This window comes from Cucumis melo, chromosome 12 (genome assembly GCF_025177605.1).
Source record: "Cucumis melo cultivar AY chromosome 12, USDA_Cmelo_AY_1.0, whole genome shotgun sequence".
NCBI classification, from domain to species: domain Eukaryota; kingdom Viridiplantae; phylum Streptophyta; class Magnoliopsida; order Cucurbitales; family Cucurbitaceae; genus Cucumis; species Cucumis melo.
Genome location: NC_066868.1, coordinates 22,349,376 through 22,362,922, shown reverse-complemented (window position 1 = coordinate 22,362,922; position 13,547 = coordinate 22,349,376).

Below are 13,547 nucleotides of genomic sequence, written 5' to 3'. Positions count from 1 at the left end.
TTGTGAAAATGAGCTTTATATATATATATATATGTTTTGAATTATTATATAAGAATGGGGAATTTGGAGTGTAGTTGTCTTTACAGCCACGCCAATTCAAAAGCATATATTATACACCAATTTTCTAATGTATTTAAATAATCATATGTCCGTCGTCAAAACTTTCTTCGCATAAAAGCAAAAGGGGGATAGAAGGGAAATCCCATTTTGTGGTTAAATTATATGTGAGGGGAAAAGAAACGAACCATATTTTATTAATTCAAATATATAAAATATGGTACAGATTCTATATATATATATAACTTTATGATATAAATTATATAATCCAACTCGGATTCTGATCATCTCTGCCTCTACTTCACCACTACTTATCGCCTTTTGCATGCATCAAACCATATTCAATATTCTTGCTTTTGTTTCTCTCTCTCTTTTACTCATACCTTCATCCAAAAGGAAAATAAGCTCAACGTCAATAGGAGCCACATGTGTCTTTTCTTCTTTTTCTTTTCATTCACTTGACCACATTTTCTGACCCTCCAAGTAAAACAGGATCCAGTATATCAATGAACTCAGATCAAGGAGATATATTGATTAAGATCCAAACTAAAAGTAGGGTTAAGAACATGTTATTATTACATTTGTTACGATGCAAACAAAGGATTATATTTGGTTGTAAATATGGACAATAATTATATGTATATTCGTTGGTATGAGAGGTGGATCCAAAAGTAAAGCTATACGAAGGTTACATTATTTTTATCTATACTAATATGAATCTACTTTTTTCTTTTTTGTGACTTATCAATCATTTGTAACTCCAAAGTTAAGCGTGCTTAGTTTAAAAAACAATAATTCTATTATATATTGATTAACTTTTTGAAATTTTTCTTATAAAGCGTGTAAAAAAGCACAAATTAAAAAATGTAGTGTAGCCTCAGTCTAGAAGAATATGGGAGCTGGCCTTTTGGTATCAAATCCAAAATTTGACTCCTTGACTTAGGGCATTTCACAGTCTAACTATAAACTTTTAAATGGTTAAGATATATTTAACCCTTGCAATTTAAAACGTCAAAACCATGTTCAAATCTTCATTCTTACACATATTGTTGAACTCAATAACGACTCTCACATATGTTGGTTAAACTAGTAAATCCTTCTTATTAAATATATGTACAACAAGTTACATTAGTTTAAGCTCATTAATCATGGTAATTAGTAAGTGTGGAATTTTACATTATAATGTACCCTCCTAAATCATTTTATTCCAAACAATATCCGAATGAGAAGGCAACTCAATGTATCATGTATCATATCCTACTAAATCCCTTTCATCCTAAGGCCCCTAACTTCAACTCAGGGTGTGGTGATTGAAAAAGAAAAGGCAAAAAGTGAGAGAGTGAAAAAAGACAAAAGAACTTTATATCATACACATACATGAATACAATTAGTGGGTCAAAGGAAGGGAAATTATAAAGTTTATTGTGTGTATGAGAATATACATAATATTTGGTAAACAAATCGTACGAGGGTATTTGAGACAAGGAGTAAGTTATTGTGCAGTCATAGTTTATATTATTATAATTGGATGGTTATAGTTTGTCTTTAGGTGTAGATTATTGTAGTTTGGATTATAACAACACGTGTTTAGTATGTTAACTATTTTAGAATGATAGGAAAATAGTAAAAATTGTCGCAAATAATAAAAAAATAATATATAAATGTAAAATAGTAAAATTGGTAAAAATAGTAAACATGGCAACAAAGGAGAGGTTTTGAAATAATGTCTACTATAACTAAATGAAAACTTTAATTTTATATAAAATTTACTGTAACAAGAAATGGTTATATTGTAGTCTTAAGATAGTTCTTGTCCCTAAACGACTCATGTATTATTTAAAGGCATAGGAAAATATATCTGATTGGGTTAGAATTTTTTTTAAAAAAAGAAAAAATCTAAACTCGGACTCAGATATAATACTTGGTTATAACCCCACAACCACTTAAAAAGTGAACATAGCATGTGTTTTTGTCTATTTTGGGTAAAAGAAAAAGACATTTAAATGGATCTTAATCCTATGGATCCATCACTTCACTGTGATTCATCATTTCAACCTTTATACTTCTTGTTGCCTAACGTGCATGGATGACCCTACTCTTTCAAGAATTTTGTAGAAATATTCCAACTTGAGAAAACAAAAATGTACTTAAAAAGTTGGGTTTGTTTTTGTATTAGAAATGTGACGAAGTCTTATAATGGTTAATGATTAGTTGTATATAAATTAGCACTACTAAAAAAAGGACCAACGATGATAGTTAAATGATGTCATAGTTAAAATTCGTGATGGTTATTTTCAGTCATTGTTCCAACAGTCATGGAAAGTCTATTATGACAGTTTGAAAAAATTGTCACAATATAGGTGTTTTTCATAACAAAAAATAAATGTTACGTATCTCTTATTGATGACAGATAATAGTTGTCATTATTTATATTTTATGACAAAAAATAAACGTCAGATATCTAGTACTATTGACAGATAATAAATGTCATTATTTATATTTTATGACAATAACTAACTGTCATCATTTCACTTAGCATGCTTTTATTGACTGTCAAGAATACCTTTTCCATGACAGTTTTTTTTTAAATTCAAATGTCATATACTCCTCCACTATTACATTTGTTTCTTGGCCTATTTTTTTCAGTCCCTGTTTTTCTTACGGCCTTACATAGACCAATTCAAGCACAAAGTACTACACAACACACCCATATGGAAACAAACCATCAACCCTTTAATATATATACGTTAACATACACTTTGTAATATTTGTACATTTGTTGGTAAAAGGTTTGTACAATGATAGAATGGACATACATGTTTTGGTACCAACAAGCTATTTAAATAAGTACATTTGAACCAAAATTTTGCTACCAAACCTACAAAAAGGCCTATAAATCAATCAATTACTCCAATATGGTTTCACTGCTCCAATGGATTCTTGCAAAACCTAGTAAGAAAACAAAATGAAATTTTAGAGTATGACTCTACACATCAATATAAGAATATTAGAAGGTTTTACCTTTTATAATGCCAACACAAGGTACCAATTACAACCCTAGTTAAAAGAAGAGATAAATTGAATCTACCTCGCCCAATTATTAGTTCATAATATATCTCAATATATCATCCCAAAAAAAAAATAGAAAATGGTTCTACAAGTTGGGAAAGTCAAAGAAAGTAAATTTTATCATGTCAAATACAAGATTGGATGGACGCTTTCACAATTTAAAGTAATGCTAAAGAAAAAAAAATGTAACAACTAAGAAATGGTTCAAGTTAAAGCAGAAGAAAAGAATTATCTATCTGCAATCTATGAAACTAGAAACGTTTCACATGAACTGTATATCCATCCGAAGACATCAAACTTGTAGTTAGGTTTTCCAAACAACCCTCATCTTTATCACTATTCTACATAATAATCATCAAGTGAAAGAGAAATATTGAGAAAAGAGTAGACATGGTACCTTCCGTCCATTCCAAGGATATACAACCGTATTCTTCTAGTGACCAAAAGCAACCACATACTGAGAGCCTTCATGCAAGCGAAATTGAGCGACAAACCACTCCGACCTGAAATATTTTGGCATGACACCTATAGGTGCAAGAGTGTTCTCATTATATCCGGAGCAAAAGGCAAATAAAAGATCGACATTGGTCATTACTTGCCATTAGTATGCAAGAAAATAATAAGGATAATCTCCAATCTCTTGGCTTTCATGTTGTATTGCTTTTCTTATTCTTCTAGCAATCATTGAAAGAAAAATGGAACATACACTACAAGAGACGAGGGTATTCCCAATGCACAAAAACATCGGGGAAAGTAAAAAAATGTCGGGAAAGGATATGCTGATGTTTTTCACGATGTCGGGAGAGGCATTCCCGACGCCTTACCAACACGGCGTCAGGAATGCCTCTCCCGACGTCGTGACATGCGTCGGCCAAAGTGGCGTCGGGAGTTCCTCTTCCGACGGACCTTATGCCGACGCATGATGCGGCGTCGGGAATGCCTCTTTCAACGTTTTTTTCCCGACGTCTTTTATGCGTCGGGAATTCCTTTTTATATATTTTTTAAAAATATGTAATTTCTAATTTTTTTTCCTAAAATATTTTGCTCAAACATTCACAACGACATTCGGATTGCTCAAATTTTTCCCGACGTTTTGGATACAACATGAAAAGAATTACATCAAACCAAAACATCCAGAATACAACTCACTAACTTCACATTACTATAAATCAACAGAAATTTTAAACTTCCATTTTAAAGAAATTCGAGAGTTATCAACAGAAATGTTAAACTTCCATTTCAAAGACATTCAACACACATATCAACAGAAATTTTAAACTTCCATTTCAACCCATCAAAGGTCAACCATAATTACTATAAATCAAACAGCACATAGTTACTTATCCATTAATCTATAACTAATGTTTTCATCTACTTCTCAATTCTAATTCTTTATCCTATTCTCTCCCGAAGTAACTTCATGGCGTCCTTCTAGTTTAATGTCATTTGTAATCACTTCAATTAAAGACCCTAAATCCCACCACTATCATTTATTTTCGAACGATAAACTATGAAAGACTCAATTTCAACCATTTTTTCCTCCAGAAGATGAAACTATGTTTAATGATCCATCTTTGCAAAACCCCATCACACAAATTGGATTAAAAGAATAAAACTAATTTCCCTTAATCAATACATAGCTCAAATTCATTTATCAAGCAAACAGCAACAGAGAAAACACAATATATCAATCTATATTCATTTATGCAAAAATTGGAAGACAGATAAAATTCACCTTTCAGATTAAAAAATTAGAGAGGGAGAGAAAAACATGATAAGTGGAAGAGTTGAAACTGGGTGAATTACAAAATGTGATATTTTCTTTTAACATCCATCAATGGAATTCAACCTATTAAGTGAACTTACATAAGCATTTCCACAAAAGCTCCTTCAACATGATGCATTTGAGAAGCATCATCAGCTAAACTATCTGCTTCATGCCGTATTTTGTTTACCTAATTCAGTTCAATAAATTCAGCAAAATAACTAGTCTACCACACTTATTAGCAAGGAAACTTATATGAATCGAAGACATACATACATACATACATACGTACATATATACATATATATTGAAGAGAACAAACTTACTGAAGAAAAATGAAACAATATACAAGGATAAGAAGAAAAAGAAGCCCCAACACAATATACATATATAGGCTTCAAAATCCAAATAGGAGGAGGGGCGTTCGAAATCAAAATCATGAGGGGTTTCAAAATTAGAATGGAGAAGGGTCGGAAAACAGAATGTGGTGAGAGGGGTTTGGGAAACCACAACAGCGGAGGGTAGGTTTTAGAAAACAAAAAGGGGGAAGGGAGAGGTTTCAGAAAAGGGGAGGGGCGGCGGCGAAGGAAACGTTGTGTGCAGGGGTAGTGTTCTGAAAAAAGTAAACACATAACAGAAATTAAGCAATGAAAAATGAACATAAGCGATGTAAATACTTCAATTGAAGCTAAGAAACACATACTAACAGGAATTGAAGAAGGAGATGAAAGTGTAGAGATTGCAAGAGAAGCGATAGAAGAAGCTCGAAGAGATGTTCCTAGGGCTTTAGATTTGGAGAACGAAAAGTAACGAGGAGAGAGATGAAGTGTAACGACTCAACTCTTTATACTAAGCTGAGGTCATTACTAAAAAGAAACAATAACAATAGACACTTTCTTGAAAAGAGGGAAACTAAATTTTCATTAAAAACAGAATACTAAAACACTAATACATAGACACGGAAGCAAAACTGAGTCCCCATATGGCTTGTCACGAATCCTTCTCTGTCGGTCGCCAGCTCTCCTCTATCTTTACCTTTGTCTGAAATATTAAATATAGAAAGAGTGAGTATAAACATATACTCAGTAAGGGACCTACTACTAGTCCCATTAGGTGTCTGTTAACTTTTCATTAGAGTCTTGTAAAGAAGTACCTTTAAACTAACATGTTCCCTAACATACGTGCAATCTGTGATCTCATAGGAACATATCTAGTCTTCGGTGAACCCAAAGGAACACTTAGGACAAACTGGTCTTTAGTGTACCCGAAGGAAACACTAAGACAATCGAGCTGTGAGTGACCCCGTCGAATCACTCGTAATCATGTCAATGTCATAATGGACTGGTAATCTCGTCGGACTACACAGTCATAAAAAAATGTGGTGATCCCAAGGGACACCCATGTGGTACGGCTCTAATAGACAAAGTTAACAGAACGCCCAACCATAACATGTAGCATATCGTAAACATCATAAACAAGACATGAATATTAATCTTAACGTCCTTAATCATGTGATTAATATATCATGCATTAACATCAACATCAACATCAACGGTCATCATCATCAATCATACTACCAGTCATCATCATCAATCAATATAATGGCAGTCATTATCAAATAGCATCAAGTTATGCATTTTAGCTATCATCCATGCATAACCATACACACATGCGATCTCTTAATTTCAGTCGAAAGTCTAGTAGAAGAATCTCTTACCTGGAGATTTTAGCCAAACAAAGTATTATCTAGCTGACAGTAAAAAATTTCCAATTAATTTAATCCTAATCATAAAAGAAAAAAATCAGTATCTTAATTAATAAAATTAGCAATTGGCTAACGTCCAAAAATTCTTCCAAATTAATTAACTTTCTAAAAATTGGGATTGAAACCAATTCAACCTTGATTGGGAAAAAATTCAAGATTTAAATCTTCAAGAATTAGCCAACCTTAAAAAAAAACCCTAGATAGATCCAAAATTAAATTAACAAAATATTAATTTAATTTCATTAGCTTACGAAGGTTACTCAAATAGATCAAATTCTCTTGTCCTTGATGGAAAAATTCATCACTTTAAATCTTCAAGCTTTCCTAAGAATACCAATTACAACTAAAACTAGTGAGGCGACAACAACCTTTTTCTTTTCCTTTTTCTTTCTAACTTAAGCATTGCAATGCTATTTATATACCAAATAATAACAATAATATTTATTATTATTATTTCTTTTTCCTTTTAGGATATATATATAATACCAAAAATATACATATTCTTTATTCACATTATCTTTCCTCAATAAATACCTTAAATGCACAAAATCTTAGGCATTTATAACCATTAATAATAATAATAATAATAATAATACTTCTTTATTATTATTATTTTTCTCTTACCAAAATCTATAATAAACATATATATTTATTTAAACCATTATTCTCTCTTCTAAATAAATATATATCTTTTTCGTCCAATCAATTCAACAATCTCTCTCATCATGGATTATCTTATTTTCCAAACAAATATAATTATATTTCATCATATAATTAACTTCACTTTTCCAAATTATTAATTAAATATTATATTATATTATATTATATTATATTATATTATATTATATATATATATATATATATATATATATATATATATATATATATATATATATATATATATATATATATATTCAATTAAATCTAATTTCACCCAAACCAACTTTTCCCTCCAAAATCTCAAATTAACTTAAATCCTCAATTAAATTTAATCAATCAAATCTTTTCCAATAAATCACTACTTCCAAACTGAATTATCTTAACCCAATTATTAAATCTTGTTCCAATCTTTAATATAACACCCAAATAATTTAAACTCCATAAAAATTTGGGAGGTTACATATATATAATTATTGATTTTCTTTTAAATAAATCCAATTTCTTCTCTTTCCTTATTTATCCAATCCTAACAACTTCTCTCCGAATCAATATTTATCTTTCTATAGAATAATTAATTATTGTAATAATTAATTATTATTTATCTTTATCTAAAATAATTAATTATCTTTCACAATAATTAATTATTATTTATCTTTCTCCAAAATAATTACTTATTTTTTACAATAATTAATTATTATTTATCTTTCTCCAAAATAATTAATTATCTTCCACAATAACTAATTATTATTTATCTTTCTTTAAAATAATTAATTATCTTCCACAATAATTAATTATTATTTATCTTTCTCCAAAATAATTATCTTTTCTTTAAATAATTATATTTCAACAAATATAATTATCTTTTCTTTTCACATAATAATTTTATATATATTTACACATGTACGTATAATTATTAAATCTCCAACAAACTTTCCATCCCATAATTTAATTAAATAACATCCATAATTATTTAATTTAATTCAACTTCAACAACACTGAAAAAAATCAACAACTTTACTTAATCCTCTTAACTTACCATTTAATCAAAATCTCAACAAACACCACATGCCAAAACCTTTAATTAATTAAATATTCATCCAACAAATATTTAATTAATTTCAATTTCCACCAAAATCAAATAATTATCATTAAATAAATTCAAAATAACGTTCAATAAATTAAATCTAATTAAATAAAATTAAGATAATTAACTCCAAAATTATCTTAATCTTTGGGGCATTACATGAAGATTAATGTTTAATAATTTGGAAAAAAATAAATTTTATTAAAATAAAATTATTTAATATTTTTTTACCTTTTATGATGATAAATAATTGTCACATAATAATATAATCCAAAAACAACGTTTTTCTGCCAAAAATGCGAATTTTGACATTTTATGATATATTTTTTTTCTCTCCTCTTAATTTGGGTTGGAGTGAACTGTCATAATGAGTTTATCTTAGGAATACGAAGACATTTGAGTGAAATCAAAATAAATTTAAAAAAGAATGTACGCTCTAAATGGACAAAATGATCAACAATACCACCATCCTTATCAAACATATATCACACAAGATAATAGATAAACACCACTAGGTCTTTATCTACACCACTGGATCTTTATCTTCACCTATCCTAATTATGTTGGACTTATCATCATACTCACTCTTGTACAAGAGAGTGACCATGTGATTTCCTAAAACATCACATTCTTCCAAATTATCATTCTTCTGAATGCAATCAACCAAAAGTGTTGCAATAGGAGTTCATAGAAACTCAATGCATGCATATATAAGTTGTTGAAGAAACTTCTAAACTGGAAATAAATATATATATATATTTGAAAAGGAAAAAATAAATGGAATACATAATTTATATCTATTAAATTTAGACTTTATCGTTGATAGAATAAAGACATAATGATGTAGTGAGACTTAGATCTGAATTTTTGTTATATTTACTAGTTTATTTTTTGCATATAACATCTTGGTACCTACTAATAGAATATATATATATATAGGTGGAAAGAAGAGGGCTAGAGAGAAAGGAGTGTACATGGGATGAAAAATTAAGGATTGGTATTTTTGGGTGAATAAATGGGGGTTTTGAAATTTAATGTTAGGTAAAACAAAAATGGCACTTAAATTAAAGGAAACCTTTGAGATTCCTTCCTTAAAATGTGGTGTTGATCATTATAGGTTGGGGATAAAAAGGTAATTCACCTATAATAATATTTGTGTAATTAAGAAGTAAACTTAGATTAGATATTGTTGTAAATAAATAGAAATTTTGAATATAAATGTAACATAGGGTCTATTAAGGCCATGTGTATTGTTATTCTTAATTTTTTGAGGCAACTAGATAAATAGGAAAAAAGAAAAAAAGTTCCCTGTGTAAAAATAGTAAAATTTTATTTTAATTATAAAAACGATACAAACGAAAAATTAGAATAATAAATTATTTATCAATAGGACTTAAACGTTCCTACTCTAATACAAATGGTACATTCTAAAATATAATTTTTGTGAAAATAGTAATATACATTATAAAATACAGTCATAAAATTGTTTTTTTTTGGTTGCTTTCTATTCTCTTTTATCTGCCATCTTTAATTATAAAAACGGAAAAAATAAAAATTTTAAATTTTATTTAAGAAATGAGAGGATTTCCGTATTAGTAAAATCATTTAGATTGATTAAAAAAATTCTTTTCATATTTTAAATAAAATAAAACTGAATTCAATATAACAACCAAATAATTCCTGTTTTATAAAGTTTATCAATGAAATATTTTAATATTTTTTTAAAAAATTAAACAAAAATTTATTAAAGATGAACGTAATCAGTTTAATACAAGATTAAAATAATAAAAAGGAATGAGACATTTCAAAAACTTTATTAAACATATATTTTCTCAAAATCTTAGAAAAGTGGATTGGATTAGTTAAATATATATTTTAGAAATTTTAGAAAACAAATATATAAACATTTATTAAAGATAAAGATTCCATTAGGATATAATGTTATTAAATAAATATATAAACATTTATTAGATGTAAAGGTTCACATAGGATATAACTAATTGGAATATCATGGGGAGAGATTCATATAGAAAAGATTTGGTTAAATATTCTATTACAAATAAATCTCAAATTCGGTTAGATCTAGCACAAAATTCGAGTTTGAAAAAATACACTGTTTCTAAAATTTGATGTCCTTCCAAATGTCTCATACGTTTAAAATACAATTCACATGAAAACCATAACATACCTTAAAATCAAAATGAAGAGAAAATTGAGAATAAAAAAGGGCACGTAAGAAAATTTGCTATAAAACTTATTAACTCCGTTTTTCTATTATAATTCCAACAAGGCTCCCCATACCTTTTATCATGGGAAAACTATGGAAATAGCAAATTTATGGATAGAAAAAAAAAATAGCAAACTGTTAAATTATTTTGATTTATGGCAAAACTAACTGCCAAAACAATTTTTTCATTTTTTTTACTCAAATTTACCCCTCTACGAATGAAAATTGTCCATATACAAATACAGTGTATTTGTAAACACACTCACTTATGATAATCCTTAACTAAATTAAAAAATATTATATTGTTCCAACAATCCCTCAAGATATGTCATTAGTTTCAATTTGCTATTTCAGTCAAAATAAAGCATCAAAATAGCAAAATATTGGATTGCAAATAGAAAAATAGCAAATCCAAAATATATTTTGATTTATAGCAAAACTGCCTTTGTATTTTTTTTTTTTCAATTTTTTTTTGCCTGAGTATACCCTATACAAAGGTTCATCGCATACAGGGTCAAAAAATCAAACAAAATATCACAAATATTTGTAAACACATTCACTTTTGGTAAATCTTAACTAAATCAAAAAATATTCTTTTGCTGCAGAAGATTTCACTAACATCCCTCGAAGATATGACTTACATTCCCCAATTATTAGGATTTAAATCAATTAATTCAAAAAAATTTATATTTCATAATATTTATCAAAAATTTATTAAATAATACATATTACAAAATTTTAATAACAATTTGAATCTACAATTTATATCATTCTCTAAAATTGTCAATTTGAATTCAAATTTTAACTCGTAACTCTAAAATAACACAAGGATAAATTCAACTATTTCGTATTTTTTATTCTTCAAACCATTTATATAAAACACAAACATAAATAATACATGATACATATTTGATATTTCTTAATCTTTTGAGTTTAGAAATATATATCTCCCCCTAAAATAATTAGTTTTAATCTCAATTTTTAACCTTATTTTTAAATCTAATTTTTAACAAACTTCATTTAGAGCATTTTCATTTTCAAATTTTGTTGATTTAACAATAATTTCATAAATAAAATGCAATTGTTATTTTGAATTCAAATTTTATATATTATCCCTAAAATGATACAAATATATCTACAAGATTTTGGGGTTTGTTATATTTTAAACAATTTATTAATAATATCGGTAACTATTACAATTTCTTAAATGACTTTAAATATGCCTCAATGGCGTTTTTGCAATTAATTAAATCTTCTTCCTTGTGTCTTTTAAATTAAATTAGAGAAAAGAAATGAAAAATGAAAAACAGGAAGAGGGGTAGCCGCAAGTTGAAAAAACAGTTTTTTCAAACAAAAAAGATTGATAGAGAAAGTGTGGTGCGACGGTTTTCGGTGTTCCAACAGGAAAAGAGACGTTGGTCAATGAGAGGAAGACGTTAAAGGTTTAGTCATGGGTTTCGAGGCGGACCGAAGATGACTGTTCTGCACTGTTTACGGTAGCTCCGACGTTCGTTTCAACAGCTTCACAATGTGTGTTAACAGCTGGTTTAACCATGGTTTTAGAGCCGTCAGAGGTTGGTTTAGCCATCAAAGGAAGATGTTGGAGTTCCGACAGCAACAACAACAGGCTTTTTTAACTTGATAGCATCCGACGTTGGTTGTGGATTTGCGGCCGATTCTAACGTTTCGACGTCTATTAGAGTCGGGTTTAGTCGACTTTCACGGGTTTAGCCGCAAGCAAGACGAAAATCCCTAAGTCTCCGGTCATAGAAACCAGCAAGAAGAAAATCCAAATATGAAGACTTTGAAATGTTTGAAAGAGACAGGCCGGAACTTCAATAGTTTTTGCAACTGATAGAAGTTTGATTTTGATGTGTTAACCATGTGTTGGGAGTTTGATTTTAATTATAGGATATTTGTAGTTTTTTGAACAAGTGTATTTGGGATTCAATTTTTTCAGTTAGGTAGGACATTTAAGACATTATTCTAATTTTGCTATTTTATCAATTTAAATAAAAATTTATCATTTATACTGAGTAAACCTTCTATTTTGCTATACGTATCTCGTTTCATTTGATTCCCCTTTTTCTTAACCAAATAAAAGAGCCCAACCCAATTTGTGTTAAACTGTCGAAGCCTTTGGGCCAACAATCTGCCTCAATAATGCCTTACTTTGCCCAATTAAACCACCCTTGTTTACAATTATTTTTCAATATATTTTTATCAAATTATCTCAAGTAAACAAAACACAATCTCTAATTTTCTTTTAAACGATACATAAATTTTATATAATTATCTTAAAACAAATTTTCAAGTTAAATACTACATGAATTTAGTGTTCATTTATCATTGACTTTCTATATTATAATCTACATTTGAAAACAAGGAAAATCTAACATGAAAATAATATATTTCTAGACTTTTTTTTAGAAAGAAAATTCTAAAGTGGATTTACATTGTTCTAAAGTATTTGTTTTATGTAGCATGAGCTTTTAGCCATTCAATACCTATTTTTCTTTTTCTTCTGAGAAAATAACCTATTTTTCTATTTTTGAAGCTTACCTAAAATGAAAAGATTATTAACAAATATTTAGTTAATATAATTTTAAAATATTTATTATAATCTTTATTAACAAATTTAAGCCTGGAATTCAAAGATAAAACATTTTAATTATTATTAGCATTTTAACTATTATTTGAATATTTCAAATAGTACACGTAAATTAATTTCATATACAATTACTCATTTTGAGTTTGTAAAAAACACTGTTGAGATACTAAAAATTAGGTATCTGTTTGTCATAACTTAGAACCTCATTTCTTTCAAACTCTTTACTATTTACATTGATCTTTAATTAATTACTAAAACAACTAATTGGAGGTTATTTTTGGTTATTGTCTATCATCTTGCCATCATAGT